Source organism: Ochotona princeps, chromosome 2, assembly GCF_030435755.1.
Source record: "Ochotona princeps isolate mOchPri1 chromosome 2, mOchPri1.hap1, whole genome shotgun sequence".
Lineage (NCBI taxonomy): Eukaryota > Metazoa > Chordata > Mammalia > Lagomorpha > Ochotonidae > Ochotona > Ochotona princeps.
The window spans coordinates 94,570,105-94,595,408 of NC_080833.1; the positions used below are offsets into that span (position 1 = coordinate 94,570,105).

The window sequence follows — 25,304 nt, forward strand, 5'->3', positions numbered from 1 at the left end:
TAAATTTGTCCCATCTGTTCTTTGTTCCCCCTTTTCCTCTTTTTATGTCTTCTTTTGAACTAAGCATTTCTCAAGATTTTTTAAAATATGTATTTCTGGAGCAGCTCCAAGTTAATACCAAAATTGAATGGAAAGTACAGAGAGTATCCTTTTACCCTCCTCCTCTATGCATGCACAACTTCTTCCACTATGAACACCCATCATTAGAGTGATACATAATGACACATCATTACCACTCAACGCCCATACCTTACATTAGAGTTCACCCTTGGCATCATACAGCCACTGGGTTTTGACAAATCTATATTCAATGTATCTAACATCATAGTATTATACAGAATGGGGTCTCTATGTCACAAATCCTTCATACCTCTCCCATTCACCCCTCTCTGCCCATCAACCCCTGGAAACCATTGCTTATTTTGTATTTCCATAGTTTTTGCTTTTCTATAATCTCGGCCAATTGGAAATCTATGGAATGCAGCTTTTTTAGAATAGCAGCTTTTATTTTGTAGTACACATTTATGCTTCCTCCATATCTTTTCATCACTCGATAACTCATTTCCTTCTCACACCAGATAACCTTTCATTCTCAGGATTAATTATGGTTTAACTGTCCACCAATTGAAGGACATGCTGGTCGCACTGAAGTTTCTGGTAATTATGAATAAAGCTGCTACAAACATCTATGTTCAGGTTTTTCTGTGGACACAGTTTTCAACTCATTTGAGTCAATACCAAGGGGCACAGTCAATTAATAGGTATGCTAACAGCATACTTATTTCAGAAGAAACTGCCTTTTGAAGAAATTGCTGCACCATTTTGCATTTCCACCAATAACAAGTGAATGTTCTGTTTTTTCTACCATCACCAACAGTGTTGTGGACTTTAAGCATTCTAATAATTATGTAATGTTAATTATGTAACTTACATAATCACATAATATTAATTACATAGTTGCTTAAATTTGCAATTCCTTAATAACATTTGAGTGGGGCCCGGCGGTGTGGCCTAGCGGCTAAAGTCCTCGCCTTGAATGCCCCGGGATCCCATATGGGCGCCGGTTCTAATCCTGGCAGCTCCACTTCCCATCCAGCTCCCTGCTTGTGGCCTGGGAAAGCAGTGGAGGATGGCCCAATGCATAGGGACCCTGCACCCGCGTGGGAGACCCGGAAGAGGTTCCTGCTTCCTGGCTTCGGATTGGCGCGCACCGGCCCGTTGCGGCTCACTTGGGGAGTGAAACATCGGATGGAAGATCTTCCTCTCTGTCTCGCCTCCTCTCTGTATATCCTGGCTTCCCAATAATAATAAAAATCTTTAAAAAAAAATAACATTTGAGTGAAGCATCTTTTTAAAATTTATTTATTTATTATTCCATGATACAGTTCTATAGGCTCCTGAATTTCCCTTTCCCTTCCCCAAGTCATCCCCTCCCCCACTAATTTCCCCCATATCATTACAATAGTATAGTCCAGAGTAAAATATCTTTTCATGTGTTTGTCATCCTTGTATCTCCTTTGGTGAGGTGTCTGTGCAGGTTTGCCCATTTTTGGTTGAGTTGCCCATTTTGTTATTGTTAAGCAGCAATCATTTGTTAGATCTCTTTTGGAAAAAAATTTTCTCCCCGTCTCAGTCCCTGGCTTGCCTTCCACTTTCTTATATTGTTTTTTCTAGAGCAAATTTTTTATTGTTATTTTTTTGTGATGTTCAGTCTACTAATTTGTGTTTTCCATGGACCATGCATTTGATATTGTATTTAAGATGTCCCTGCCCTCCCAAAGGCCGCCGGGGTTTTCTCTCAGGTTATCTTATTTAGGTGTTTTAGAGATTTGCATTTTATGCTGTGGCTACAAGCCACTGAGGGTTAATTTTTGTGAAAGGTCTAAGGTCTGCTGTGTTTGTTCTTCTTCCTCTTTTCTGTCTCTGTTTCATGTATGTGGCTGTCCAATTGCTCATCATAATTTTTTTAAAAGCCATCTTTTTCCATCGTAATGCTTTTATTCTTTCATCAAAATCAGCTAACCATATTTATTTTTCTGTTTATGGACTTTCTATTCTATTCATTTACTAATACCATGCTGTTTTGATTATTGTAGGTTTACATAAAGTCTTCAAGTGCAGTAGTGTCACTGTTAACTTTGTTCTTCTCTTTTCAGTATTAACCGGATGTTCTTGATCTTTTACCTTTCCACACAAATTTCATAATCAGTTGGTAACATGCACAAAAACTATAGATCCAGTTGAGAAAAGCTGTCATCTTGACAACATTTAGTCTTCCTATCCATGAACATGTAATCTCTGCTCATTACTTCATTCTGAGGTTTTCCTTGTACATATGCTGTTAGATTTAAAACTAAGTATTTTGCTGTGGGATGTGCTTTTCATTCTAAAATCCAATTTTTCTTTCCTAGTATGAGAAAGTAATTGACTTTTGTAGTATTTACCTTGCATCCTGACATTTGTTCTTTTTTTTAAGGTTTATTATTTGAAAGGAGAGGGGGGGAGAGAGAGAGAGAGAGAGAGAGAGCGAGCAATTGCAGTCACTGATTCACTCTCTGAAAGGCAGCAACAACCAGGACTAGGCCAAGCTACAGCTAGAAGGCAGAAACTCCATACAGGCCTCCCCCATGGGCAGCAGGGGCCCAGTACTTGGGCCATCATCTATTGTCTTCCTAGGCATATCCCAGGAAAGCTGGGTTGGGAGTTGATTTATGGGACTCAAACCAACACTGTGGCATGGGATGACAATGACATCTCTTCCTTCTCTCATTTTCTTTGTGTTGTTCTACCTTTCAAGTAAAATAAATAAATAAATCTTTAAAAGCCATTGATTATGAACCAGTTCCATCCTGGGAGGAACACGAATGTCTCTGACTTTATCCTTTGCTCATTTACACTAATTCTTTCCCTAACTTTCAGTAGTTTCCTTGCAGGCATAATGTTAAGCAGCGCTCAGCTGAGGACATCAGGGATCCTCCACAGGCCCTGGGGACTGTGTCCTTTTGGACATACCTCTCCCCTGTTTGACACTCTGTTCTGCATACTCTAGAAATCTCAACATCCTTGAACTCCCACATTCATCTTCTCAACCATCTGGCTCTGCTATGTGTTTCTCCTCCTTGCACTTCGATGGAAATTCTTCACCGGAATAAAGCTGAGATAATGGTAGAAGCGCTTACATTATCTGTCTTCCCTCTCAGGGCACCTTTCCTGTACTGTCTGATAAAGTTAGTGTCACAACATTGTCTCATGTATTTTGACCAGTTTATTACTTATTTCAGGCAGAAAGGTAAATCTGGTTTCATCTTGGTAAATCTTAACTCTACCTTGACACGAAATAAAACTCTAAAACTGTGCACTATATAGGATGGGAGTGTGGGGGAAGAAGGAGTGCAAGTGTGAAAAACACCCCTTTAGGGACACACATCCGGAACTGGAGTTGTGGTAAGATGAGTAAAGCCACTGTGTGCAGCCCTGATATCCCATATGGACTCCAATTTAAGTCCTAGTTGCTCTATTTCTGATCCGGGTCTTTGCTAATAGCCTGAGAAAAGTGGCAAAAAAAAAAAAAAATGTTCTAAGTGTTTGGACCCCTGCTACTCACACGGAGACATGGAAAAAGCTCCTGGCTTTGGCTTGGCCCAGCTTTGACCATTGCAGCCATTTGGGGAGTGAATTAGGAAGTAAGAAATTCTCTCTCTCTCTCTCTCTCTCTCTCTCTCTCTTTCTCTCATATCCTGCATTTCAGGGACCTGAACTGTGACATAATAGGCTAACCCTCCACCTATGGCACCAGTATCCCATATGGGCACCAGTTCATGTCCTGGCTGCTCCGTTGCCCATCCAGCTCCCTACCTGTGGCCAGGGAAAGCAGTAGAAAGCAGTAGAAGATGGCCTGGCCTTTGGAATCCTACATTCACACGCATGGGAGACCTGGAAAAAGCTGGCTTTGGATCAGCTTAGCTCTGGGCTCTGTGGCTATTTGAGGAGTGAACCAGTGAATGAAAGACCTCTCTCTCTCTCTCTCTCATGCCTCTCTCTCTCTGTAACACCGCCTTTAAACTAGAAATAAAATTAACTTAAAAAAAACTGCCTTTTAAATAATTGAATGTCTAAAGACTTTTAAAAAGACAACATTTCCATGAGTAATAAAAATCCCAGCATTGCAGACTGTGAATGCGGGAAGATCCCAGTCTTTAGAAATTTGACTCACTTACAGAACCCTCCTAACTTACCATTTTAAATGACTCTGAAACTTATGTGACAATTAAGCTTGAATCTAAGCATTGTAAATAATTAAGAGCATGGACACGAGATTATGGGAAGCCAAGCCAAGGCCCAACAAACTGAGCTTACTACGTTCCCCACGAGGAGATGGCAGTGCAGAGAAACAATTCTCAGAGGCTAATCAGCCCCCACTGATCATCAATGTTTTGTCTTACAAGACAGTGATGTCCTGTTGTCTGAAAGGGGAGCATGGGTCAGAGAGCCACCCCTTGGCCTCAGAATGGGAGGGAGGAGTGCATCTGCTGGCCTTGCTCCACAGTTGGTTGTTTGTTTTTAATACAGAGTAAACCCTTTTTAGTGCAGTAGACAAAGCCTGGCGGCAAATGAGGAACTTTAGGGATGCAAAAACTCACCTGGAACTTCCTGGTATTTAGTAGGTGAGTGAAGGTGGCTTCCCAAACTCCGCAAGTCCCATTTGCGCCTGGCAAGGTAGGGGACAATTCAAGGTATTGGGTCTGACAAGCCACAACTCCCTATTGCTGTAGTTCCTGCCCCCTATCTAGCCCAGTGTGTTAATTTGCCAGCTTTGAAGTTAAGAAGAGCTGGGGCCACAAAGGTGGCTCTGAACAAGATGCTTCACTGCTGATTCTCCACTAACCTAGAGCTTACATTCCCTCTTGCAGCCTTTTGAGCGAGAAGAGCTCGTATGATTCCTGGCCCATGGCATTCAATCAGCAAACAGAGCTGTCACCACTCTAATAGGGTGGCTCTCTGAGCAGGAAACAGTGAACACAGGAAGAAGGTGTAAAGACAGTACTTCTTTGTACTTATCAAAATAAAGACATGCTATCTCAAATGGGATTCTATCCAAGCCTTATTTTAAAAAAATCTCCTTTGCAGTCCAGAAAATAGAACTCATCAGAAGTAATTTTTTTTAAAGATCCATTTCTTTTTACTGGAAAGGCAGATCTACAGAGAGAAAGAGAGAGAAAAATATCTTCCATCCACTGGCTCACTCCCCAAATGATAACAATGGCTGGATCTGAACTGATTCCAAGCCAGGAACCAGGAACCTCTTCCTGTTCTCCCACCTGGGTGCAGACTCCCAAGAACTTGAGCCATCCTCTACTGTTTCCCCAGGCCACAAGCAAGGAGCTGAATGGGAACTAGAGCAGCCGAGACATAAACTGGTGTCCATGTTCAGAGGTAGAGAATTAGCCAATTGAGCCAATGCATTGGCCCCAAGAAGTATTCTAAATAGAGGTGTTTATTCTTAAACCTAGCAGGTAGTTCTTTAGAAGCTGTTTGTTTATTTGTTTGTTTGTTTGTTTTTTCCCAGGGACTTGGTCCAGACTCAGTCCCTCTCGTAGCCATCCCTACCTGGAAAGCATGGTTGAGATGAGAGTCTGGGGCACGTTACTCGGGCTGAGGACTGCCACACCACAGCGTGTACTAGGAAGATGAGACACAAAAGAAAGGCACTGACACTGACCCCATACATCTCAGCCTTGTGCAAGGGGGAAGGTAGAAGAGCTATTAGCAGATTTAACTAAGGTGCCACTAGGATAGGACAAGGCTGTCTCAGAAAGGCCTGTCACCAGGCTGGTAAGACATCCCAGCAGCTGAAACCAGATCCTTGTCTTGTGTGCCAGTGTAATTGTGCCCTGTTCCGTACTACTTTGTTACAGAGTAAGAGTAACTGCATTGACTTTTACTGGAATGTTAATTTGAATCCCAACTGCTTTAATTCTGATCCAGCTCCCTGCTAATGTGCCTGGGAAAGCAGCAGAAGATGGGTCAAGTGCTTGGACCCCATCCACATACATGAGACACCTAGGTGGAGTTCAAGACTTCTGGTTTCAGCCTGGTGCAATCCTTGCCTTTACAATCATTTGGGGAGTGAACCAGAGGATTCAGCATATGGCAAATCTTTCTCTGTGTGTGTGTGTGTGTCTCTTCCTCTCTGTCCCTCTGCCTTTCAAATAAATAAAATCAATATCAAATTTCTCCCCAAGTTCTTTGGATGCTTTGCCACAGGACAATGTCTGCCTAACTTTCAAAACATACAAAATAGGGCTCAGCACCAGTAGTCTAGAGGCTGAAGTCCTTGCCTTGAACATGCCAGGATCTTATGTAGGCACCAGTTTGTATCCCAGCAGCCTTGCTTCCCATCAAGCTCCCTGCTTGTGGCCTGGAAAGCAGTTGAGGATGGCCCAAAGCCCTGGGACCCTGCACTCAAGTGGGCGACCTGGAAGAAGTTCCTGACTCCTGGCTTCGGATTGGTTCAGCTCCAGCCATTGTGGCTGCTTGGGGAGTGAACCAAGCAGATGGAAGACCCTCCTCTCTGCATATCCAACTTTCCAATTAAATAAATAAATAAATCTTTAAAAACATACAAAATAATTCATTTTTGTATATGGAGAACAGAGGTTTTCCTGCTCTGCTAAGACTTGATATTGAAGTGTGAATCACTAACTCTGACAGTGCTAGGTAGTCAAAGTCCTCTCCAAGCATGGATTCACAGAATTCGACTCTTCGCTTTCCTTTCTGGCTCTGCCAGCTCCCCAGTCCTCCTGGTCTGTTTTTTCCTTTAAGTGCAGGCCTGCTCTTCCCTTTCCACGTACAAACATGACAAGTTCTACAAACAGAACCTGTACAATCACTTCTTTGGCCAGGTTGCCACAGATACAATGGCTGCCCACATTCCTTCATGGGTTTAAAAAAATTGTAAATGAGTAATAAAATAGTTTAAGAATAACACCAAAAAAGCATAAAAATATAATATTAAAAATGCTGAACAAATAAAATATCCCTTCCTGCCCTTCATCCCACCCAACATTTCCACACTGCTTAGCCAACCATTGTTAGTAGTTTGTTGTGTGTTTGCCCAGAATTGTTCTACACCTACAATAGAGTATAATACACTGCTTCAGTTACAAACAGATGCTCAGAATTAGGATGCCTGGATTTGATTTTTGATTTTGCCACTTGCTGGTTGGGTGACCTTCAACAAGTTACTTAATGTCACCATACTTGCATTTTTTCACGTAAAACTGAAATCATTTTATCATCCACTTCCTAAAAAATGCTTGATGATTAATAATTGAACAAATATCGAACACTTAAGAGTAATACTAGTGTCATATATGCTATTATTATTTTACATACATTTTCGTCTTTGTTGTACCATGTATACTGTTTCATATGCCATGTCACCTAGCAAATACATAATGAATATCTTTCAATTTTCCCTTCATTCATTGTAATGATAACATGACATTGGATGATATAGATTTTAGAGTTTCAGTTGCTTTAATGAATTTTTAAAAACATTTCTATTTATTTGAGAGGCAGAGAGACAGACAGAAAGTTCCCATCTGTTGGTTCACTTCCCCCAGTGCCCACCATGGCCAATTTTGGGCATTGACACATGTGTAAGCTAGGAACACAATCCAGCTTGTGGTGGCAGGAACCCAACGACTTGAGCCATCACTAATGCCTCCCAGAGTCTGCAGGGATGGGGAAACTCGAGTTAGAATCCAGGGCAAGGAAAAGAGTCCAGGCACTGCAATGTGAAATGCAAGTATCTTAACCATTAGTCTAAATGCCTGGCCTGCACAGCTACTGTTCTCGTCAATCAGCTTGTGTAAGTGTTGTTTTCCAAACATGCTTCTCCAGCAGGCCCCTGGAAAGGAAGTCATCTTTTGCCTGCCCCTTCCCATGACCTGGAGTTGGAAGAACTGATCCCCGAGGAAAGAGCTATGTATAACTGGGCAAGAAGAGAGCTGTGGAAACGTGAGTGATGTGAATATAAAATCAAGGGGCCAGACTGCACATGCACACATGCATGGATGTGTGTGTGTTTAGTGACATGCATTCTTCGCTTATCTCCACCCCTACTGACTCTCTCATTACTTTCTACCTATCTTACATCTGGGAATCCGAGTATAAAACTAACAGATAGTTAAGAACTGTACTTACAAGTAAAACACAGTGTGTCTGTCAGGAAACCAGGAAGCCTGAAAGTTAGGGCAACAGCCCAGTCACAGGAAATTGGCCTAATATGCAGCTCTAAGAACCAGACTTAAGAGCCTGGTTCAGCTGCTTATCAATTTTAAGATTTAACAAGGATGTACCTCAATTTCCCCATTTTTTAAAAACAAAAAATAACAATATTGGTTTTATGGGGTCACACTGGGAATTAGATAAATTAAATTCATCAAGTATCTCTAACAGTGCCTAGCATGAAACAAGCATTGTATCAATTCAACTGTTATGCTTGAATCTGAATGAATCTACCAATCCCCACCTCTAAATGTCTTCTTCTGTGCCAACTTCCTCCTGCTCCATTCTGTTTAGACAGAAATCACAGGAAAGCTATCATAGAGAGACTCAGTGTGCAAATATATATATATAAATTGTTCCAAACGAGGGGGTCAGAGCCTTATCGGGAACCATCTGGTCAGATCCTGTAAGCAGTAGGCATAGAAGTCCCTCTGGACATTTGAAATCAGATGGGCATCAATTCAACACATTCCTGTAAGGGTCGTTTGCAAAATTAAAGCAACATGGCCAAAGAGCCCTGCCATCCGGGATTTAGGATTTTGGGGACTCACCTAACAAGGTCGTCATGAGCAGGGAACATGTTTAAAGATGAAGGTGAAGTGTTTACCCAAAATCACATACTGCGGAGCAATGAGGCCATGAGCTGGTGACAGCTGACATATCCTGGCCAGGATGTGCTGCTTGTTTTCTGGAGTTTAGAGCAATGTGTTTGACTGGTATTTTGTTTTCTAAACCAAGGCAGAAAATACATGTGTCCTGTAGAATGTGTCTGTAACAGAGGCGAATCCAAAAGACGCTGGTCATGGAGCTGGAGAAATGCAGCTGCCTTCTCCCGGCCTCTGCATGTACAACAGTGTCATTGTGTGGAGGAAGAAAAGAACTGAAGCTTTCCTGCAAGCATACTTGAACTTGGGCCTCCAGCACACAGACTAGCAGCCAGCTCCCAGCCCAGGCACCCCCTCCTCTGCTCCCCTAGCCTCTCCATCTTCGTGAGAGAATTTAGTTCCATTTAAGTCCAAGAGACATGGTAAAAACAACACTCCAAGCTCTGCTTCCATTTATGGCAACAGGCATCCTCCAAAGCATCAAGGTCTCTGGATTCTCTCCGGACCTCTCACATCCTCCTCCTCTGTTCACATGGGAGGACCAGGACAGGCCCAAGGATATGGGGTTTATCTTTTAAAGGATACCCACACCTCCCAGAAGAAAAGGCACCAGCATCAGCAAAAAGAACGCCTCTGATTACTAACACAGTAAGGATGCTAGTTAGCCACAAGTCAACTTCTGCATCTTTCAGATAAACAGAGGCGAAAGAGTGTGAAGGCCAGGGCGGCAGCAGGACAGGGGGATTCGCAGGAGCAAGGCAGTTGTCTTGAGAGAGAACGAAGGCCAGGCTTGCATGTTTCCTTGCACTCTTCACTTCCCATTAGAGATTACTGATCCATGGCTGTGTGTAACATCCTGTCCCCGGGACAAGGAAGCAAAACTCGACCCCGTAGGAGCTTATCCTGGCTCTCATTTCCTTTTCTGCGAATCTGTTTCATTTCTCAGACTCCCCAGTCCCTGTTGCTGAAAAAAGAAACCACGCTTTTTTGTCCCAGAGGTTCAAACGCTCACGGTCATGGTCACGTTTCATGCTCACCCCATGTGGATGCCTCAGCAAGTCCTGTGCGTTAGCCACGTTAGTAGTCAAGCATTCTGTCAGCTGGCATTTATTTTTCTTCTGTGTGCCATACACGGACCCTACATGCCTTGGCACCTTCTGTGCCTTCCTTCAGTCCCAGGCCCAGGGGTGCCCACCCTCTAGGTGACTAGCCCTGCACCAGTACCCTGCACATCTATCTACAACATTCTGTGTCCGACTCATCTTCCTTCTGCAACGCGCTGGCTGTGCCTGCCTTCAGCTGCTCAGGCTCAAGCTGATGCCACCAACGCACTCTCCAGGCTCTAGGTCTCCCCTAGCACTCCTCTTAGTGTATGCCCACAGACTCACTGCATGCTTGTATCCACAGGCTTACCTGGATTCTGAACATAAAGATCATCTTTTCCTTGTGTATTCCCCAACATTGCCTCAGGTGAATGAGACAACTTCCACCTACCACAGCCCTGACTCCTCTGCAGGCACTCAGATGACTTGTTGAGCACCTGAAGTTAATCTGACATCAGTACCTCCTCCAGTGATGCAGGCAGGTATGTAAATAAAAAAAAACAATTGTGACAGACAAAAAAAAAAAAAAAAGAGTTCACAGGGCATTATGTTTAAAGGGGAAATTTCCCTTTTGGGGAAACTGAGGACAAAAAGACTAAAAAATCCAAGCAGAATTTAGAACCCTGTCTTAGGACACACTCTTTCAGGACACCAGAAAATTTCTCTTTAAAGGAGACCTTTACCTACTTGACACATTGTGTTAAAAAATTAGAAAGAAAATAGTCTGAACTCACTCAAAATTGTTAAGGAATAAAAATATTATGTTTCCATGGGAAACAATCTTATTTTACTAAGCCCAAGGAAGACATATCTAATCTGGAATTAATAAATTCTAAAGAAAAGAAAACTACAGCAATATAATTAGCAACATAAGACACATAATGGGTAGGGCAGCCAAAATGAAGCTAGGTGCCTTTTTTTTTCTTTTTTTTTCTTTTTTTTTTTTTTTTTTTTTTGTCCACTTTAGCTACTATCCATTTATTCAAGGGGATTGTGTTTTCCTCCCTGTGTCCTCTCCACGATAATAGTCCATTTTCTTTAAATACTTTGAACATTTTAGTTTTTAAGATTTCAGATGATCTCTCTGATACCTGTTAGCACATATGGCATCTTCAATTTTGAAGAGAATGGTTGGGTCAGAAAATCAAGCACATCCGCCACCAAAAACACACTTCCTGTAAGATGCAGAAGACTACATCGCTTTCATGGAAAAATCACCGTTTGTGCTTCTAGAATTGGGTCTCTTATCAAACATTTATCAAGTACATGTTAATGACAAGGCACCATGCCTGGGTCTGAGTCCTGGTTCTGCTTCTGATTCCAGCGTAATGAGAATGTGTGCCCTAGAAGGCCCCGCGTGATGGCTCAAGGACCTGAGTCTCTACTGCCCACCTGGGAGATCCACATGCAGTTCCAGGCTCCTGGCTTTGGTCTGATCCAGCCCGAGCTGTTGCAAGCATTTGGAGAGTACACCAACACACAGAACCCTCTCTGTCCATCCATTACTCCGCTTCTCTCACTCCCTATCTCTGTATTTCAAATAAAATATAGACTTTTTAAAAAAAAATTCCAGTTTGCCATATATGGAAGGAGGATTTGATCTGGGCTGTTTGTTGCTCACTCCTTTCGTGTGCCTCCAGAAGCTGCGTGGTCTCTCTCTCGCTGGCCTCACTGTCTCAATGCCACATGTCTGCCCGTGACTAATGGCTCTCTGCGGGACATGAGGAGGAGGCTCCCGGTGAGGCCATCTCTCTCTCTTCTGTTGTGGTTGCTGAATCAGCCTACTTCCCACCTCTGGCCCTTCACGGTGGTCACCTACCACTGTTCACTTGGTTTGAAAGGCCTCTGTTCATCTCTGACACGACAGGAATGAGGCCCGTGAGGTCTCCTATGGGTGTCAAGTTATGCTGTGCACAAAATTATCACTGCTTCCACAGGCATCAAAGGGCGTTTGGAGAAGCTTTCTCAGGAACTCCAGGAGCACACTTTCACAAAGCATGTTTCTGTCACAAGGCACTGGAGAAGGCAAAGATTCCCAGGGCCTCTGGCGTGTCCCCCAGTGGAGGGTTGCTCCACTGCATAGAAGCTGGATCTTTGCCTGGTGGCCTTTGGAATGGCCTGCCCTTTATAGAACTTTTCTGAATAGATGCCCCATGGCATTGGGCAGCAAGGGAATTTGCAAAGTTTGCTCTGTGAAAAATCATCTGATACTTCTGTTCCCCTGCCACAGGGTCATGCAGTCACTCGGGCAAACCTGGTACTCAGAACCAGTCCTAGGGGGTTGCTCCTGTTGGAGCTGCCCTTTGCCAAGAGCAGTGATCTCTTAACCTGGGCAGCAGACTATTGTCTCAGAGACAGCAACTTCCTGTCAGTTACGTATGCTACATTAAGTTTAGCAGATGTTATCTGTATGCCAGATCTTTACACATGTGATCTAAATGCCAGACCACGTGTTTAGCTTCTGGGAGTAACGAAGGGGGAGTGGTTGGAGAAGATCTGGTTCTTGCTCACGAAGCCTGCACAGACAATTTCTGTGTATTGTTAATATCTTCATGCCAGAAGAGGTTGTTAACCCAAACCGAGAGACTAGGAAAAGCTTCTTGGAGAAGATACTGTATCACCCAGTTCCTGAAGAAAGAATTAGCAGGATCCAATCCCAGAAACATGAGAAGGGTGTTCATGGCAGAAACAACAGTCAGAACAAAGGCAAAGTAGTTTAAAGAGGGTGCACTATGATAAGCAGTGCAAGCAGGCATTTTTAAAGAATTTAAACAAGAAGGGGAAGTGGGGATGGTCAGGGAAGACAAGGGAGGAAAAAAATGCGTGGAAGACAGCACATGGAGAACCTCCAAGGACCTGCTGATGGTTTTGAACTTAAATCAGTACTCACTGCAGACCTGTTGAACAGGTACCTGCATAGATAAAATTCTATCAAATTTGTCTTCTAACATTTTATAACTAATAAAATCAGCTTTCATTTCAAGACACATACTAGTAAGAAGATTTGAACTACAACATCTCAGTCAAAAACTGCCTTGAAAAAAAAAAAAAGAAGGAACAAAGCTGAAAGTTTCAACTTTCTGTTGTTCAGTTTGGAATTCACCCACATGGATTTGATGGTCACAGTCCTGAGAAGAAAGGAAACGGCTGCGGGAAGGAGAGAGAGCAGAGCAGGGAGCCGAGGTGAACCTTAAGCAATTGGCAGGGGTCAACGGGCTTGTACAATGACCCGAGAATGGCATTATGGGGGTTCAAGTCCCAAAAATCCAAGAATGATTGAAATAAAACCGGGTGTAAAAGTCATTAAGTCAAAGTGAAAAGAGCTGAAAACTATCCATTATCTTAAACACCAACAATTTCAGAGACAAAGCAAGATGGTGAAAAAAATTGAGGGGTTGGGGGAAAATCAAGCTTGCCATCCAGTATCCTTTCTGGGATTTGGAAATCCACCTTTCTAATTGTATTTACTTATTTAGGGGTCAGCAGACAGACTGACTAACTTGAGAACTCCCATCCTCTGGTTCAATGCCCGAATATCCTTACAAGCAAGACTAAACCAGAGCCAAAGCTGGGGACCAGGAAGTCAATCTAGATCTCCTGTTGCAGTGGCAGAGACCAAACTACATAAGCCATCACTGTGACTTCCTTGGGTCTGCAAAACCAGGTAGCTGGGATCAGCACAGGAAGCAGAAGCCGGGATTGAACCTAGGTAGCTCTGATGGGAGATGTGAATGCCAACCCCAGTACCAGGCGCCTACTCCAAGACAGTGAGTTTTTATAAGGCCTATGTTGCCAAGAGCACAGGTCACTCCACAAGAATTCCCTTGACTAAACAGGAACGTCTCTTTCAGTTGTTTAACTTGGGACAACGCAAAGGAGAAGTGGCTGTGTGGCTCCTTCCTCCAGGGTGACAGGACTGTGCCAGCTTGGAGGGGGAGGGAACAGTGGCAGGAAACTGCCTGGCGGCCTCCATGTGTTTGGAAGCTACAGCACTGAGAGAGGAAGTTGGGGGCTGTGTAGGCAGTTGGAGTTGAAAAGTGAAGTTTCAGAAGGGACAACTGGCAGTGGGAAGTTTTGTGCAGACTTCCTGGTGACACAGCCGCTTGAATGCCCGTTCTCCTGTGATTTCTTTTTAAAGATTTATTTTATTTTTGTTTGAAAGGCTGAGTTAAGATAGAGAAAGTGAGACAGAGAGATAGAGATCTTCCGTCTGCTGGTTCACTCCCCAGATGGCCACAAAGGCCAGGCTGAATAGCAGCTGGAGCAGGAACAGGGAGATTTACTTGCTATGCCATAGTGCTGGCCTCTGCTGTGATATATATAAAATTTATGCATTTATATTATATATTAGTTATATTATATCTTATGCATATATTTTTAATTTTTTAAATAAAATTAAAGTTAAATTTTAATTAAATTTTAGTATTTATGTTAGTACATACTATATTGTGTACTGTATAATATATATTGCAATATTTATATATATTTAGATTTTTCAATGTATTTGGAAGAATTACAGACAGAAAGGGATGGAGAGAGAGGAAGGGAATCTTCCATCCATGGGTTTATCCTCTAGATAACTAGACAGCCAAGACTGGGCCAGGCCAAAGGCCAAGAAACAAGAGCTTCATTCTGATCTCCCAAGTGGGTGCAGGAATCCAAAGACCTGGGCCATCCTCTGCTACTTTTCCCAGGTTAACTGTAGGGAGCTGATCAGAAGCAGAGCAGCCAGGACACAATCTGCAGAGGATGCTGGCATTGCACGCAGTAGCTCTACATGCTACACCACAACACTGTGATCTCTCACGGGAAGAGATCATTGCTGTTTGTGTCAGTTTTCAGTATCAGACATGTTTGTCCACTTCCAGATCAGTTCCCACTTTCAAAATGCGTCATGTGTATTTCTTTAAGTACTGTGGATAATAAATAAATAAATGCAATATCCCCTGGCTTCCAACGGTTCTAAGAGCTTTCTTTCCAGTTCCAGTTCTCTAAGGACCGTGAACATACAACAGAAGAGCTAACTCAACTCCCGCAATATCTTACCAGAATTTTGCTTGCAGATTTCTGATTATTTTGCAATAAAGCTCCTGGCCTTTGTTCAAGAGGAAATGCAACCAACCTTGTAAAGGCAGGTGAGTAACCACGTGAGGGAGTATGGCTCCTCCTTCACACACTCAGACTTCCTGGTGATAAAAGAAAACATAAAAGCCACAGTTTGGACTGCAATGAGAAACTGAAATCAAAAGTCTGTTTGTAGATTGTCCTGTGGGTTATAAGGTCTAGAACATTTCCAAAGGAAGTCTTTCTCCTAAATACCCACCCACCCACCCACCCACACACACACACACACCAGAGAGAGTTCTTTAGTAACCCAGATGTGAAATATAGGTTGTACGGTTATTTGCACTGAACACAAAATGATCAGACCACTGGATGAATTCAGTTTTATGGTTTTTGTTTTATTTTGCTTAAATTTTTTAAAATTTAACAATTATTTAAAAAAATTGTTCCCACTAAGATGCACTGCCCAAAGAGAAAAACACTCACTTTTCTCACTAAAATACCTTCCTCCATCCGTTCTCCACATGGCTACCAGGGTAATCTTTTAGGTTCATAATTGTGCCACCATCTTCTGCTTAAACCTCCCAGTGGAGAGTGTTCACTCAAATGTCAGCACAGTCATTTCTTGGTGCTGTAACACTTTGGGGAAATGAAAGGTGGATTTCCCTCATTGCAAAACCTGGTTCTGCCTTGAGGCGGAGACAGAAGCCCTCCTGCAGAGAGCAAAGCTTTCAGTACTCTGAGTTGCCTCTGTTCCTACCTGTGTTATCATTTGTGCACTGGAGTGGGCTATTTTTCAAGCAGATGAGACTGTTGGTCATTTAAAGCATTGGGCCTTTCAGAGAGGGAATGGGCTAGCACATTTTTAGAGACTGTTTCTCACTCCCAATCTGACTGTAATCTATGCTGAAGGTTCCTAAATTCTATTTCTAGCCTTGAGTTCTTAACAGACACCTGAATGATGTTATAATTAGCAACCACATAGAGTCTTCAATTGGAAAGCCAACATGTTGAAAGTGAAATTTGCCATTTGTGCTCAAACATCAGACTCCCCTTTCTAACACTCTCATCTTTGTAATGAGCTATCACTCTAAACTAGCTGGGCATGACTGCTCACGTAAAGTCACTCATCTTTGATTTATCTACTTTTAAAATTAAGATCAGAGACTAGCACAACCCATTAAGCCACCATTAGCAGCACTAGCATTCCATATGAGTATTTGGTTGTGGTCTCACTGCTCCACATCCAATCCAGCTTCCTACAGATGCACCTGGGAAAGCAACAGAAGGTGGTCCAGTACTTAGGGCCCTCCCTCTTGTGTGGGAGATCTGCCTAGAGTTCCTAGCTCCTGGTTTCTGCCTGGCCTAGCCCAGCTGTTGCAGCCATTTGGGGAGAGGAGTTGTGGATGGAACATTTCTCTTCCCTTTCTCTGTCACTTTGCTTTTCAAATAAATGAAACAAATCTTTAAAATAGTTTGAATCCAAATCCCATAACACAAAGTTCATCATTTTACCAATTTTGAAGTGTAGAATTTAACAATTTTCAGTAAATTTACAAGGTTATGCCACCATCATAACAATCCAATTCCAGAACACAACTGGATCATGTTTATTTAAAATCTACTTTGTCAGTATCTGACTTTTAATTGAAGATTTAAATCCAGCTACACTTAACAAAATTGTAGATTACAAAATATTTAACTGTTGTTTTGTTGTTATGTACACGTCTTAAATTTTTGTTATTTCTTTAATCCATCACTATTTTAATGATATGTAAACATGTTCTAAAGCATTATATTAATTCGTTATCACTTCTTGTACAAGATTTTTGAGTTCTTTTCTTTGTGTTTTCCCTGGGAATTTCCATGAATAATTATAGCATTTCAATTCAGATTAATATCAACCTAATTTCAACTGAATATAACATTTTGCTTTACTTTAGCTCTATAATGTACACAAAAAGTAGATTAATGCTATATTATATTTATCCATATAGCTACCATTAATGATAATCCGTATTTCTCCTTGTGGGTTTGAATCACCCTGCTCTTTTCTGATTTTAGCCTAAAGGGATCTTTTCCACAATTATTTTAGGATAAATTTTCTGGCAGCCAACTCTGTTTTGTTTTGTTTTTAATCTGAGAATGTCTCGATTTCTCCAATTCTGAAGATATTTTTGCCAAATACAGAAATGTTGATCTGTCTTGCCTTCCAGCCTCTGGTTTCTGATGAGACACCCACTCTTAACTTTGTTAAACATCCCTGTTGGTGATGCATTGCTCCTAGTTGCGTTCAAGAATTTCTTTTTAACTTGAACTTTTAGCAGCTAGATGATAGCATTAACCAGCTTTTTGTTGCTGTAACAAATACCTGAAAAGTGCTACTTAGGAAAGAGGGCTTTTTCAATGTGCAGTTTTGGAGACTCATAGCCCAAGATAGGATGACACGACTAGTCTGGCCACCAATGAGGACAGTACATGGCAGAACATGTATAGGGGGAGGATTAAATGGTGAGGTAGAAGGGAAACAGAGACAGTGCGCTGGCGTACATAGCAACCCTCTAACAAGCAGTAGTCCCACCTTCCAGACACCATCATCGGATCAAGCTTCCAACCTTAATCCATCACCATTAACATAATTCCACTAACCATTAATTCAAGACTTGGAGGTTTAATTGCCTGTCTGAGCTGTGGAGCCAAATCATGTTCAAACGATAAAAATGATGATGTGTCTGTGTGTATAGACCTTTCTGAGTTTGTTTTTGCTCACTGGAGGTATAAACTAATGATTTTTCATCAGTTCTGGGAAATTTTTGAACATTATTTCTTCAAATACTTTTCCTATTCCCCTTGTATCTATCTCTCTTTTCCCTTGGGAACTTAACTTAGTTCACTGAATGGTGTGCCATCTGTGTCTCAAGTTCTGTTCGTTTCTCTTCACTCTTTTTTCTTTCTGCTCCTCAGACTGGATAGCCACAATTCATCTGTCCTGAAGTAACTCTTCCACTTCCTCAGATCCGCTGTTGAGCTCCTCTAGTGAACTGGCCATTGGCATTACTACACTTTCGTTAGATAATTTCTATCTCTGTGTTTCTATTTCATTTGACAAGGTAAATGTAATATTACATTTTTCTGTAGTTCCTTAGGTATGGCCTCCTCTAGGTCTCTGGACTTACTTAGAAGCTTATTTGTCTTCTATTTTCTGTAAGGCCCAGCCAGGCGAGGGAGGGACCACCTGCAGGAAGGAAGCAGTTGGGAGAGGGAATTGGCTGATGTGATCAGGCTGAGGAACTACAATGTCCAGAAGCCCATGCCTGAGCCAGGAGCAATGCATGGGCTCGACCAGACCAGAGGGAACCTATCAACACTCACATTACCATATAAAGAAAAGTTCTTTCTCCTGTTAGGCCCCACCCCACTTCCTGTTTTGACTTGAGTATAAAAGCCCTGGTTCATGATACCTGGGTGCGATTTCATTAGTCCTAGGTCTGTGCTGGATCAGTGATCCTCGTGTGGGAGCACTCCCAATAAATCTCTCTTTGAGCTGAATGTTTCAAGCAGATTCTTTTAACTGGGACTTGGATTATATATTACATTTTCTTTTTAGAAAATATTTTAAGCTAATTTTATTTATTTTAAAGGCAGAATACAAATAGAGAAAAAGAGAGATCTTCATCTGTAGGCTCATTCCATAAATGGCGCAACAGCTGGCTAAGACTCCAACCAGCTGTGTGGGGTGGCAGGACCCAAGTACTGGAGGCATCACCTGGTATCTCCAGGGCGTGCATTATCAGAAGTCTGGATCAAAAGCAGAGGCAGGAATCAAAACCTGGCATTCGGATGTGGGGCACGTTCTGGTCAACTGTGTAAACAATATTAAAAATAAAAAACAGAAAATTTATAAAACTCTGCCTTAACCTTCACTTCTCATTTGTGGAGATAACTTAGAGGGAAAAGTCTGAGAGTTGGTTTAGTCTTTCTTTTTTTTTTTCTTTTTTCGATGTTCTCAATGATCTGGGATAGTGTTTATAATGAGCAATCATATATCTCAGAATTAGAGAAACTATCCCAGAATTTTTTATTACCCTTGGATTTTGATCATATGCACAAATTTCAGTTTCTTCCTTGATCTTTTTTTTTTTTTTTAAGATTTTTATTTTTATCACAAAGTCAGATATACAGAGAGGAAGAGAGACAGAGAGGAAGATCTTCCCTCCGATGATTCACTCCCCAAGTGAGCCACAACCGGCCGGTACGTGCCAATCCGACGCCGGGACCAGGAACCTCTTCCAGGTCTCCCAGGCAGGTGCAGGGTCCCAAAGCTTTGGGCCATCCTCGACTGCTTTCCCAGGCCACAAGCAGGGAGCTGGATGGGAAGTGAAGCTGCCAGGATTAGAACCGGCACCCATATGGGATCCCGGGGCTTTCAAGGCGAGGACTTTAGCCGCTAGGCCACGCCGCCGGGCCCTGGTTTAGTCTTTCTTGAACATGTGAACAGCAATGAAGATGAAAATGGACTCAGGACTCCTAGAAACATCAGAGTTTTTCAACGTATTTATTCCCCAAAGAATCTCATTCCCCAACCTCTTTTCCCAAGCTATTTGGTTGTTCTATTGTTTGTTGCAACTTGCATCCATTGCCTAAGCAACAAAAGCTAAAACACTTGCCTGTGTTTTACAAATGACATTCTCTTCCCTCTGTTACCAGCACTGAAATGCAGGCTGTCGTTTTCAAGGTGATCACTTACCTGGGATGATGGCAAGTGCAAATGCCAAAAGATTTGTTCTTCCACCAAGATTTTGCTCTTTTTCTTGAATTCCCTAAGTTGTTGTAAGCATCTAATTAATTTACAAGATGTCTGAAAAGTTGGTTCTCATGGATTTTTTTGGCCTATTTTTAGTGTCTGATGGAGGGTTTAACTTTTAGAGTAGCATTCTCTTTTACTATTTATTTACTTTATTTTATTTATTTAAAAGACAGAAATATAGAGGTTTCTCATCCACTAATTCACTCCGTGAATGCCAGCAACAGCCAGGCCCAGGTCAGATCAAATCTGGAAGTAGGCAATTCAGCCCAGGTCTCCTACATGTGCAGTAGGGACTCAGACACGTAATCTTTCACCCGCTTCACCCCAGGGTGCACATTAGTAGAAAGTAAATTCAGGGTAGTGCTGACACAGAAATCCAGATACTTTGATATAGGATGTGGGCATCCCAAATGGCATCTCAACTACCTCAACTTTTCAAATGTCTTATTTCACCATTTTCACAGAAATCACAATTCATGCTTTTACTTTTTCCCATGATATACAGAAAATCGCCACAGCTGGCCAATTTTTCTTCAGAAGTATCCTTTGTCTATTTTTATTAATCAGCACCACCACCATCACCACCAGGCAGTCTTGAAAAAGAATTCATCACACTAGTTAAAAGTAAAGACTACAGAGCCAACATTGTGACATTATAGGTAAAGCTGCTGCCTGCAGCACCAACATTCCATATGGACATATGGGTACCAGTTGGAGCCAGGACTGGGCCAGACTGAAGCCAGGAACCAAGAGCTTCTTCCAGGTCTCTCATATGGGTGGCAGGTGTCTGAGCACCTGGACTATCACCTGCTCTTCTTCCCAGGCCATCAGCAGGCAACTGGATCCAAGATGGAACAGTAGGGACTTACAGAATGATGGTGTTGCAGACAGCAGTTTTACCCAGTATGCTAGAGCACTAGTCCCAAAGATACCTGATCTTGTGGATTTACAGGGAATGCCTCAACACTTAAGATTCAGATAGCTGTTTCCTAGACGATTTGTCATGAGTTTCTCATGTTTATTCCCATTTTGTGAGCAAAGGCACACGTGGCCTTATTTACAGACTAGGTGTCTTCATTAATATAATGAAGAAGTCTCCCTCTGGGAGGTACTCTCCAGCCTTGAGGTTCCTTAGCTCAGAAACCCCTCATCCAGCATTCACTCTGCATTGCCTCTGTGGAAGGTCCACAGCAAGGGAGTGTCTGTGACACTGACATCCATGCTGCTTGCTGTGTCCTGGGAAATAAAATCTGGTGCCTCTGTCTTTGGAGTCTCATGTCTTCTACCAGGCACCACGATGCAGAGGAACTTTCTCAGCTCACCTGCATTGCAGCACAGTTTTCCACATGGTTCACCCAGCACACTGTGACACGTGGACCTTCCTTACGCCTGATTTCCAGCTGTGATGTTGAGTTTTCTGGGTAGCAGGGCTGCTGCTGTAGATGCAGCTGGATGCCAGCTTGCTCCTGAGCAAGGCCTGCTCCTGGGGCCAAGATTTTCACACACAGCCTCTGATGCTCATTGATACTTCTGGGGTTGGGCTCTCCACTCTCCCCCTTTTTGGAATTCCTGCTTTTTTCTTTTAGTCCAACTTGGCCAACTCACATTCATTTAAAAAAATCCATTTTTTTTTTTAATTGGGAAGGCAGATTTACAAAGACAAGGAGAGGCAAAGATCTTCCATCCATTGGTTCACTCCCCAAGTGGTCACAACAACCAGAGCTGAGTCAATCTGAAGCCTGGAGCTTCTTCTGGGTCTCCCACATAGGTGCAGGGTCTCAAGACTTTGGGCTATCCTCAACTGCTTTCCCCAGGCCACAGGCAGGGAGCTAGATGGGAAGTGGAGCATCCAGGACATGAACCCACTCATATGGGATCCCAAAAATGCAAAGTGAAGATTATGCCGCTGAATCATTGTGTCAGGTCCATCCATTTTTTTTAAAAGATTTATTTTTTTTTTTATTATAAAATCAGATATACAGAGAGAGGAGAGACAGAGAGGAAGATCTTCCGTCCGATGATTCACTCCCCAAGTGAGCCGCAACCGACCGATGCACGCCGATCCGATGCCAGGAGCCAGGAACCTCTTCCAGGTCTCCCACACGGGTGCAGGGTCCCAATGCATTGGGCCATCCTTGACTGCTTTCCCAGGCCACAAGCAGGGAGCTGGATGGGAAGTGGAGCTGCCGGGATTAGAACCGGCACCCATATGGGATCCCGGGGCTTTCAAGGTGAGGACTTTAGCCGCTAGGCTACGCCGCTGGGCCCGGGTCCATCCATTTTTGAAGATGTATTTTTAGGGCAAATATGGTGGCAAACTCTTCCATTGACCATCCTCTGTGCAAATATCTACAGTACTCAACAGTTGGTACACAACACAGAGCTTGAGTACATGTTCTCCTGTTGTGTGTTGATGGCTTCATATGGTTATTCACTGCCTCCCCATGCTGATTGTACAAAAGAGGAAAGAGTGCTGGGCACAAGACAGACATGTAAGAAGATTTACTGGAGTGGTTAAATGAGGATGCATTCAAGCCAGTTCTCAGATTCAAATAGCCACTGCTTAATGGCTATATGACCAAGCTATATTGATTTCTTAGCTTTTCTGTGCCTCAGTTTCTTCCTCTTTAAATTGAGAATATTGTTAACAATCACACATTTCTCACAGACTCATGAAAAATTGAATTAATGCACATGTAACATAACACCAAAGGTTAAGTTAGAAACCTCACAAAATTTACAACTGTGAGAACCAATACATGTATGTAGTATTACAGAGGATTCCACAGTTTAAAAAAACCAAACACTTTTCATTTTAAAATTGTAATATTGTTTACATAGTTGAGAGGAATACATATCTATGTGGGCCTCTGATTAGTGTGGGGAGGGTTGAGGTGTGGAGGAAGGTGGGTGGGAGAGATGTTTCAGTCTTTCTTTCTTTCTTTCTTTCTTTCTTTCTTTCTTTCTTTCTTTCTTTCTTTCTTTCTTTCTTTCTCTTATCCTGTATCTGCACAGAGGTAAGGGGAGGTGACAAGTTACTATCAAGCTACATCTGCCCCCATGGATGGGAGACAGTCATCTGATGATGCCTTAGATTATCCTAAGTGGAGAAGAATGTTCTGGGGATGTTACCTGAGTGGTTTTGATAGTTCTGAGACCTCATTGGCTTTGTTGCACCAGGGTTGAGAAACTCTTTCTAAGGTCCACTGGCTGACCAAGTCCACCTTATTGCATCCCCAGACCCAGATGCTTGCTACAAAGCTTGGTCAGGAGAATTGTCCAATCTGTTCTGCTTTTCATCCTCTGGTGAGCCATTCAATTTAACCAACCTAGATGAGCTGGCTGACATGTTCCCTTGTGCATCTGGGGATGTAGTCCAGTGCATGAGCATCATAAACTGAGGATACCCAGTCCTAAAATATGTATTCCAAGGTGGGACCACACATCCTGTGATTATCCATGAGGCCAGAATTTGAGTCCGGTCATCTAGCTGGGGAGATCCACAAGAAATCTCTCCTGGAATGACCCTCAGATTTGATTCTTGTGTGTGCCATCCAGTACAGGGTCAGGCTTGGTCTGTCACCTACACAGGCCAACACACATTCCATCTGGTTACAGCTGCCTGGTTAGCCCTGATCACAGCCCCCATCTCTCACATGAACCATTGGGTGCTGTGCCCATGTGCAGTCTACCCTTCCCCAGGCCTGGTTCTCAAGCAGGTGTTGTGGCCTAGTTGGGGTGACCACACATAACCCTTACTTGGTCTGCCCCCCCAACTCTGATTTTTGCACATGCCAGCAGGTGCTATGGTCTAACCAGGTCTGGCCCACACTCCATCCTGGCTCTCACAAGTGCCAGTAAGTGCTATGGAGAAAAAAATTCTTACAAACCTTTTTTTTTTAAATTTACTTGAAAGGCAGAGTTATAGGGACTGAGAGAGAGAGTCAGAGAGACATGGACAGAGAGACACTGAGAAAAGCAGAGAGATCTTCCATGTGCTGGTTCACTACCCAAATGGCCACATTGGCCAGAGCTGTGCTGGTCTGAAGTCAGAAACTAGAAGCTTCTTCTGAGTCGCCCACTAGTGTATAGAGGCCCAAGTACTTGGACCATCTTCTGCTTCTTTTCCAGGCACTTTGGAGGGAGCTGGAATGCAAATGGAGTAGCCAAGTCTCAAATTGGCACCCAAAAAAGAATGTCAAAACTGTAACCAGTGGCTTTACCAAATACATCACTGCACCAACCCCTGTTAACAACTTTTCAAAACTAACAGAAATTTAACATTTTTTTTGGTTGTTATTTGGCAGGTAAATAGTCGAAAGTTAAAGATAAAACCATAGCACAAATCTAAAGACAGTGAATGATAAAGCTGGTGGCTGATAGCTATTCTGGGGCATTTTCTGTTCCATGGTAATCTTGGAGCATTTTTAATTAATTAATTAATTCTCATTTTATTTGAAAGGCAGAGGGAGAGACAGAGATATTTCATCTACTGATTCACTTCCCAAACAGCCCAGATGGGGCCAGACCAAAGCCAGGAGCCTAGAACTCAATCTTGGTGACAACAAGAGTGACAAAGACCCAAGTCATGTGCACTGCTGCCTCCCAGTGCACATTAACAGGAAGCTGGAATCAGGAGCGGAGCCAAGGTTCAGATTCAGCACTGTGATACAGCATGCCAATGCCCCAACTAGTGTCTCAACCTGTGCACCAAATGGCCAAACAAAGCATTCATTTTATCAGTCAGATTAGTAAGACTGAAATACATACAACGTTTTTAAAAGATACACATATATTCCTCAAAGGAACATAGGAGGAAATAACTTATATTTTGTCACAACCCTTAGAAAAGTATCCAAACATCTACTCTGAGAATTTTTTATCTTACGTGATATTTAAAATAGGATTAAGATCTGAATTTGTATTTTCTGCATGTGTTCACAAACCCAAACCAAAAATTTTTATAAAATGTTTGTCTCAGTAAGTCTCTGGCAAAGCCAACATAGAATTTCTCCACTAATGCTACTAGGAATTCCCACAAATTCACCAAGAATGTTAGTTCACAGTCATAAATCACAATATGTGGAAATAAACCATATTCCCTGAGAGACAGCAGAAAAACAGATAGGGAAAAAATAATCTGTTGAGAATATAAAATAAATATTTATAACTGATTAAAAGTAAAGGAATGGGCCAGCGCAGTGGCCTAGCAGCTAAAGTCCTCACCTTGAACACACCGGGATTCCATATGGGTGCCGTTCTAATCCCAGCCATCCCACTTCCCATCCAGCTCCCTGCTTGTGGCCTGGGAAAGCAGTCGAGGACGGCCCAAAGCCTTGGGACCCTGCACCCGTGTGGGAGACCTGAAGGAAGTTCTGGCTCCTGGCTTGGATCAGCGCAGCACCAGCCGTTGCGGCCACTTGGGGAGTGAAT

The 25,304-nt window shown here is 42.7% G+C and overlaps 1 long non-coding RNA gene across 1 annotated transcript; it reads left to right on the forward strand.

Annotated features, from left to right (window-relative positions):
* The first annotated feature begins 9,315 nt into the window (after positions 1–9,315).
* LOC131479488 (uncharacterized) lies at positions 9,316–11,197 on the forward strand. Its single transcript, XR_009244891.1, has 3 exons — positions 9,316–9,545; positions 10,305–10,482; positions 11,076–11,197. It is a non-coding gene; the product is annotated as an uncharacterized LOC131479488 (long non-coding RNA).
* The last annotated feature ends 14,107 nt before the right edge of the window (positions 11,198–25,304 follow it).